The sequence below is a fragment of the Polyodon spathula genome, chromosome 1, assembly GCF_017654505.1.
Source record: "Polyodon spathula isolate WHYD16114869_AA chromosome 1, ASM1765450v1, whole genome shotgun sequence".
In the NCBI taxonomy this organism is placed as follows: Eukaryota; Metazoa; Chordata; class Actinopteri; order Acipenseriformes; family Polyodontidae; genus Polyodon; species Polyodon spathula.
The window spans coordinates 47,063,060-47,071,011 of NC_054534.1; positions in this window are offsets into that span (position 1 = coordinate 47,063,060).

Genomic DNA, 7,952 nt, shown 5'->3' on the forward strand with positions numbered 1-7,952 from the left:
TCCCTTTTTTTTCAGCTTCATTCGGCTCTTATTGCTTTCACTCGGCCATTGAAAGGTTTTCTCTGCTTTTTCCGGAGAAAAAAACGACTAGAGACCTGTGCTTATGTCTTTCTGATTGGTCTGGAAAGGGAAAATTGTAATGTCGGAGCTGGTCCGATATAGGCCCGCAAAGGGTTAATGAATTTGTCCTTATGTTACCATCATTAATAGTTGCAAAAAATGATACCTTTTATTTAAGTCTGTCAAAACGGGACTGCAAGCTTTTTTTCCTCCTGCTTTATTTACACAGTTTATTTATTTAATGTACTTAGAAACAGTACATAATGATAAAATATGAAGCATCTGCGTTTTTTTCTTTTTCAAATAGTCTGCAATATAAGTAAATTAATTTGTACTATACAACCTGTAAGTATGGAATAGAGCAGTATGGGCATGATGTTCTTTATGCGCTAGCTAGCTGATCCTTACTCCAAAATTGTGTTTAATTTAATTTATTTTTAACGTTATTGAATATTATTAAATATTCATTATATAACAGTAAATTCTGAAACTCCAAAGCAGCACAAACCACTAGAGGGGCCATAGCCTTTGCACTTTTCCGGGTGGAGGGGGCGCGCGAGCATATAGTTTGACCCCCTTACTTTTACTCTGGAAAAATAAAGCTGCCTTTTTTTAATGTCCTCAGCATAGCGACATGGCACTGTTGTGTATTAATGTGTTTTTTTTTTCTTAAATGGTGGTTCATTTAAATTAGAACTCTCTTTCTATGGCTAGAGAGCCTCCAGCCTCCAGTACAATCTCAAGGGTCCATTCGGGGGGAGTAGCCCTCCTAGGAGTGCTCAACCGCCGAGCACCTCGGAGAAACCGGGTAGCCAAGAAATGCGTGCCCGGGCACACAGAGTCAACAGGGGTATGGCAAGCAGTAATAGCCGCTAGGTATACCTTCAGTGTGGATAGTGATCTACCAGCCTCAAGCAGATCTTGCAGAAACTGCAAGATGACAGGCATGGGACAGGAGATTGGATCATGACCGTTAGTACGGCACCAATCTTGGAAATACTTCCAATTATAGGCGAACAGCGACCTAGTGAATTGTGCCCTAGCATTCTGCAGTATACCAGCAACCGCGTCCGACTGCCCTAGGGCTGACCAGCAGTCTCTTTCAGGGCCAGACCCATACCTGGAGTCTGCCCTGCTCTGGGTACCAAAGCGTGCCTGGCAAAGCAGGATCTCCCAGGGCGGGCCGCTCAATAGCTGGCACAAGGTTGAGAACCAGATTCTCCTGGGCCACCAGAGGTGGAACGTGTAAAGGAGCACTCTGGGCCATACGTGCGCTAGGGCGTCGACGCTGAGTGGACTGCCTAAGCATTGGAGGGAGTACCACAGGGGGCAATTGACCTGCGCTTTCCTGAACCGTTTCCAAATGCACTCCACACCTGAGGGTGGAGCCGTCACTCTTGAGAGGAGGTCTGCTACCCAATTTTCTATGCCCAGAGAAGGGACAGCAGGTTCTGTTGTGCCCAAATCAGGAGCCTGAAGGCTAGGTGATGTAACCACTGATAGGTTGTCCAGGCGGATCAACACATGCCTGTTCCGCACTACGGGTAGGAAGCACTGGAGTGCAAGGAACACTGCCTGCAGCTCCAGCATATTTATATGCAGGGATGTCCAATGGCCCGACCAGGGCCCGCTGACTCCTCTGCCTTCGCAGACCGCATCCCAACCTGAGTTGGAGGCGACCCTCGTCACCACCCTGCGGTTGGAAACCACTCCCATTCGGACTCCTTGGCGCAGATGAGAGGGAATCCTCCACCAGCGCAGGGCCGCCGCGCGTGCAAGACACACTGTCAGTCGACGTGCCTGTCATGCTTGGGATGTAAGTGGAACACATTGAGCCACACCTGTAGTGGGCGCATACGCAACAAGCCCAGCTCGATGGCTGATATCGCTGCCGCCATCAGACCCAGTAAATTTTGGCACAAAACAAGGGGCACCCTCGATTCTTGTCGAAACAAGGAGAGGTGGTGCTGGAGAGCTGCTACCCTGTCATCCGACAGGTATGCGCGCATCGTAGTAGAGTCCAGCCAGAGCCCCACATACGTTGGACACTGCAGCGGCGTCAGCTGACTCTTGGCATCGTTGATAGTGAGATCTAGCCTCACTAGATGCTCCGTCACCAGCGCTGTGTGGTCCACCACTCCCTCCCGCAACTGGGAACAGATCAACCAGTCGTCGAGGTAGTTCATCATTCTGACCCCAAGGGGGCGAGGATAGCGTCTATGCACTTTGAAAACATACAGGGAGCTAGGGAGGGGCCAAACACCAGCACGGAAAATTAGTACACACTGCCTTGAAATGCGAAGCGGAGATATTTCCTGTGCTGTGGACAAATGGGGACATGAAAAGTTCACCGTGGTAAACCAGTCTGGAGGACTGGAGTATGTAACGATGAGTCAGCATTTGGAACCTCCACTGTTTCATAAACCAGTTGAGGAACGGGAGATCCAGGATGGGGCAAAAGCCACCATCCTTCTTCGGCTCCAGGAAGTATCTCGAGTAGAACCCCTCACGGAAGAGGTGGGGTCTATGAGACAAATGGCGCGCTTGTCCAGCAAGGCTGCCACTTCGGTCTGGAGCACCGAGGCCTGAAGCGGATCCATAACGTACGTAGCCGTTAAAAGGAGGGGGTCCCAAGCGAAACTGAAGCATGCAAGCGCGCCAGTAGTCCAGCTGTTGCACCGTGAATTGGGTCTGAGGCCGTAAGCCCTCAGGGGCTCTGCTGGGGCGGCTGAGGCTGAGGCAGGGCTGGCTGAGGCAGTTGCCTAGGGCAGGTGCCCTGGAACCACCTTCTAGGGTGCTGCTGCGTGGACTGGCCATGGCCACGGCCACCATGTTGCGGTAGTGTCCAGTCCCTCGCCTGAGATGAGGCCTGTAGGCGATGCCTAAGGTCACCTTGTGGGCTGTGGGAACTGGCACCGTCCTGGTTGCCTGGTTGCCACCGTCCGGCGTCCGCGTCGGAGTTGTGTGCCAGTGGCTTGACCTACCCCGCGCCGGAGTGGGGGGGAAGGAGCAATGCGGCTACATGCCTTGACGCCTTGCGTTCCCAAAGAGACCGCTGCAGGATCTCCTCCACTGCTGGACCAAAGGTATGGCCTGGCAATATAGACGCATCCAAAAGCACGGCTTTATCAGCGTCAGGCACCCGTGCCTACAACAGCCATAGCTGTCTTTGCGCAACCACTAGGCCCGCCAGGCTCCGGCCCAGCCTGCCCCTGCAGGCCGGAGATCTGGAGCAACGTGTGTGATAATAATCGCAACTCTGTGGCCACCAGCTCTGGAAGTGGGGGGTCACGTAAAACACCATCCATGTATGCAACCAGCATACTGGATGTATTAGCCAAGCGGGTACTCTGGGCCCCGGACGTAAGCCCTCTGGACGTGTGTCTCCGTAACCCTGCACTGCAGGTTCGGGCACACAGGGTCCCTGGCCATACCTCCCACTGGTGGAGCCTTCACCAAGGCTGCGATGGTGGAAGTCTACGGGGTTAAACCCGGACAGGCCCATCTTTTCCGCCCCCTCCAGCAAGGCCAGTTGACAACCGTGGCTTGGTGGTCCCAGAAGGAGTGCATCTCCTCCATAAAGATCAGGGAGAGTGGGGAAGGGTTGGGGTCGGGGAGCCACGTCACGTGGCCAAAACACGGAGTGACGTGTCCCTGCCTGTGCTGTCCAGGGGATCTGCAGGTACACCGCGCGCACCCCATGAGCGCGGGCACCGACCCTGACAGCAGCGGCACGCTAGTGATCGAGGAAACCTTGGAACTAGGGACCATGTCAGTAGGGAACTCAGGCTCCGCCTCGACTTCCATCTCCACTGGGAAAGCAGACTCCCCCGATGAGGTGGCGATGGAGAGCGTGTCCTCGTCTGAGTAAGGTGCCTGCTCAACACAGGGGGTGAGGAGGTGCGCTACACGGGGGGTCCACGACTGGAGCTGGTGGGGCCTGTTGCCTCACCAAAAGCTCCATGATCCTGTCGATCTGAGCCTTCATATCCATTATATCAAGCGCCTGCCGAGACTTCTTCACCCGTCTAACTGTAGGCGACGAGGAGCAGCTGCGGGTGGACACAGATGCCTGTGCACAAGGGATCCTCCCGGAGGGGCTCTGTGACGGCGTCAGGAGTCGTGGCTGGGAGGGGCCCGCTGCAGGGGATGAAGAACGCCCCCGTGCGACTCTCTCCAGGCGACTGGCGGGTACTCAGGGCTGAAAATCTGCGCAGATGCCGCAAGAACCTTGTAGGGCTGTGGAGGTGTGCTTGTGGCCTAAGCGTGCCTGTCCTCCTGTGGGATATTAGTCCCACAGTCCTCACAGGCACGGAATCCAGCCCTGCCCGTCATAGCTGGTATATATACCGCATGCCCTGGGTACCGTGCAACATTAATTACCAAGCACCGAGCGTACTGTGTGCACCAAGAACCGTGTGCACTGCATGCACCGAGTCCCGTGTGCAGCGGGTCAACAGATACTGTGCACACCGCGTGCCAAGCAGCACCGGTATAATGTGCACCACGTGCACCGAGCACCAGGCTATCACTTGCACCGAGTACTGCGTGCACACCTACAAAAGAGTACCGTGCAGCGCCGGGCACCGTGCGCACCGCGTGCACCAAGTACCGCATGCACTGAGTACCGTGCAGCACTGGCGCACTAGCCAGTATGGGTACTGCGAGTAAATAAGCACCGTGCGCACTGTGATACCAAAGTAGCACGGGCTGAGTCTCACGCACCGTGGTATTAAAACACATCGGGGCAGCTATGCACGGTGCCTACTCTGACCACGTGGTCACACACCTGAACAGCACATAGTGTACAACAGGTGGACAGGGCTGAAGCTACGGCGGGCGATTGACTTGCAACATAGTAATACAATATACAAAAACAGTATATATTACAGTACAGATGGGGGAGAGCACACTGTCTATTGATTGTAAGGCCTACACATGTGTTGAAAGTCTCAACTCAACAACGGGTAAGCCTAGGTGAGGAATATACGGCTGGTCCGGCTGTAAGCAGCCATGCTGCAGCTATTCCTCTGTGCAAGCACGGAAATGCGCAGCTACAATCAAAACAAGCCCCGACCAGTCGCCTGCAGACGGCTGGTGGGCTAACTCGACAGACTTGACCCCTTTTCTGAGGCGCCGGCTCCGGTACTTCCTGCGGTCCTGCAGGACTAGCAGCGGCTCCAGGCAGCGCAAGCCAGGCAACGGCCTCAGGCGAAGCAGAGTCGGCAGTGGCCTCAGGCGAAGCAGAGTCGGCAGTGGCCCCAGGCGAGGCAGAGCCCTCGGCACCCCAAGGCGAAGCTGGACCCTCGGAATCCCCAGGCGAAGCGGGACCCTCGGCACCCCCAAGCAAAGCGGGACCATCGGCAACCCCAGGCGAAGCGGGACCCTCTGCATCCTAGGGGATATAAGAGAGATACAGGCAGCCCCAGGCGATGCGGAGCAATGGTCCCCCGAAGGTGACGACGGCAACAGACCCTCGGGAGGCGATGGCGGCAGCTGACCCTCAGGAGGGACGGTGGCAGCGGACCCTCAGGAGGCGATGGCGGCAGTGGACCCTCGGGAGGTGACTGCAGGAGTAGAGCCAGGACTAGTGGTGGTGCTGGGGTTAGCCCTCTTTGCAGCCGCTGTGACCTGGCAGTTTTCCTCCATGGTGCCCTCAGCAACCTATGCAGGGGCAGCCAAGGACCGGCATCATCTTGCCCTGGTCCCTCCAGTGATGAAGGGAGAGGCAGCTCCTGCTTCTCTCCCTCTAGCAGGGGTGGAGACAGAGGCAGCTTCTGCTGCTCTGCTCCTGGTGGTGGTGGAGACAGAGGCAGTTCCTGCTGCTCTTTTCTAGGTGGTGATGGTGGTGGAGACTGTGGTGGGAAAATTACAGTGTTGCTACTGCTATGATTGTTTAGGGTTTCCATGCTCAGGTTCAAATGCTATTATGGGTTATAAGATTTAGGTATAATATAATAATAATGTATTATTATCGGTAGTTGTTTGAGAACGTACTTCCTCTTTCTTGCTGCAGGGCAGGTGGCCCATATAAGGGATGGAAAGATACAGACTACTAGCTAGAAAGAGTAAGTTCTCTTTATTTAGCAACCGCAAGCTACATCCGTGACACTTCACAGAAATGTCACCGGCTTACTTAGAATAAGTATGATTTTAGGGTGCTTGCAATTTAAATAAGTTGTTATTGTTGCATATGATTGGTCTCATCTTAATCTTCCAAGTTGTTGCTATCCGCTAATATTGAGTTAAGCTTCTGTGATTGGCTCGCAATAACTGTAGGTTACAAGGTATATATTATGCTTACTGCCTCTGCGTAGTCAGAATATTGCTCGGTTTCCTAATACTTGTGTCTGTTGAGTGTGTTCTCAGGTTTGCAAGCCTTGAGTAATAAACTTTGTTCGATTCGACCTTGTTTGTCTCACTGAGTCTCTTTCAGAAGTTGAGTGAAAAACTACCACAAGACAGAAGCAGCTCCTGCTGCTCTGGGGCTCCTCCCCTTCTGGCGGCGAAGGCGGCAGGGGCTCCTCCCCTTCTGGCGGCGAAGACGGCAGGAGCTGCTCCCCCTTTGGCTGCAGTAGGGAAACCAGGGGCTCCTCCCCTTCTGGCTGGAGGTAAAAACCAGCAGGAGCTCTCCCTCTGCTGGTGGAGGTGGGAGCGGCAACCTCTCATGGAGCTGGAGCAGGGTGTTCTCCCTCTGCTGGTGGAGGTGGGAGCGGCACGTAGTCCTCTCATGGAGCTGGATGTAGAAGCACCAGGTGTTCTCCCTCTGCTGGTGGAGGTGGGAGCGGCACGTAGTCCTCTCAGGTGGATTCACCAGGTGTTCTCCCTCTGCTGGTGGAGGTGGGAGCGGCACGTAGTCCTCTCATGGAGCTGGATGTAGAAGCACCAGGTGTTCTCCCTCTGCTGGTGGAGGTGGGAGCGGCAATTTCTAAACGGTTCATCCGATATGGATGAACATACCCTCAAATTAAACCTGACACTGTACTTTAACCCCACAGTCATTGTATCATTTCAAATCCAAGTTGGAGTTCACGGTATCTGATTTACTGTGTCTGATTATTGATTGGAAATTAAATTGGTTATCAATAGAGATATAAAATAATCCTGTTTGTGTTTTTGTATTACTTGAAAAAGACAATTACAAGTGAAAGTAAAATACATGCACACATTGTAGCATTCATGGGAAGATGCAGGAACAAGAGTGCAGTATTTTCTTGTGTGTCGTTCTCCTTACTGTTTTAGTGTTAGAAATATGACTGTTTCAACACAAACCTTCTGTTCAAATATTTTAAGTGTGCAACACATCATTTGCTGTAGTAAAAAGAAAGGGTCATTAAGTTACAGATCCTGTCATGCTTGAACAACAGCAGAACAGCGATAAAAAAACATGCACTGTTCTTACTGAGTGCTTTTAAACCTTGTCTGTTGCTCAGCCAGGTAGTTGAGAAAATGATGCCAGGATTTAATTGTTTTATTTGGCAAAAAATGCATTTCTTGCCAGTTTTGTTCTGTGAATTATCAACAAGTTAATGTAGCTGTTTTGTTTCTCAGACGTCTACTTTTATAAGTGATAATTAAAGGGTTAATGTTTATGGACACGTGTCACAAAGACGGCCGAGTGGGTGACGTCAGAACCAGGAAGGAATGAACACAAAGACAGGACAGATGAGGTGAATTGATAGTGACGCCTGCTGGCGCCGGTTTATTGAAAATAAAACAGGTTAAACAAGACACGGCACTCTACGCCAAAATAAATAGATACACAAAACGGACTATACAGACAAACACGGTGCACGGACAGACACACTAACAAACACGGTGAGCAGATAAACAAACAAGTATCGTGCTGGTCCCACCAGCACGCAATAGCAATTGATATTTAATTCTAATTC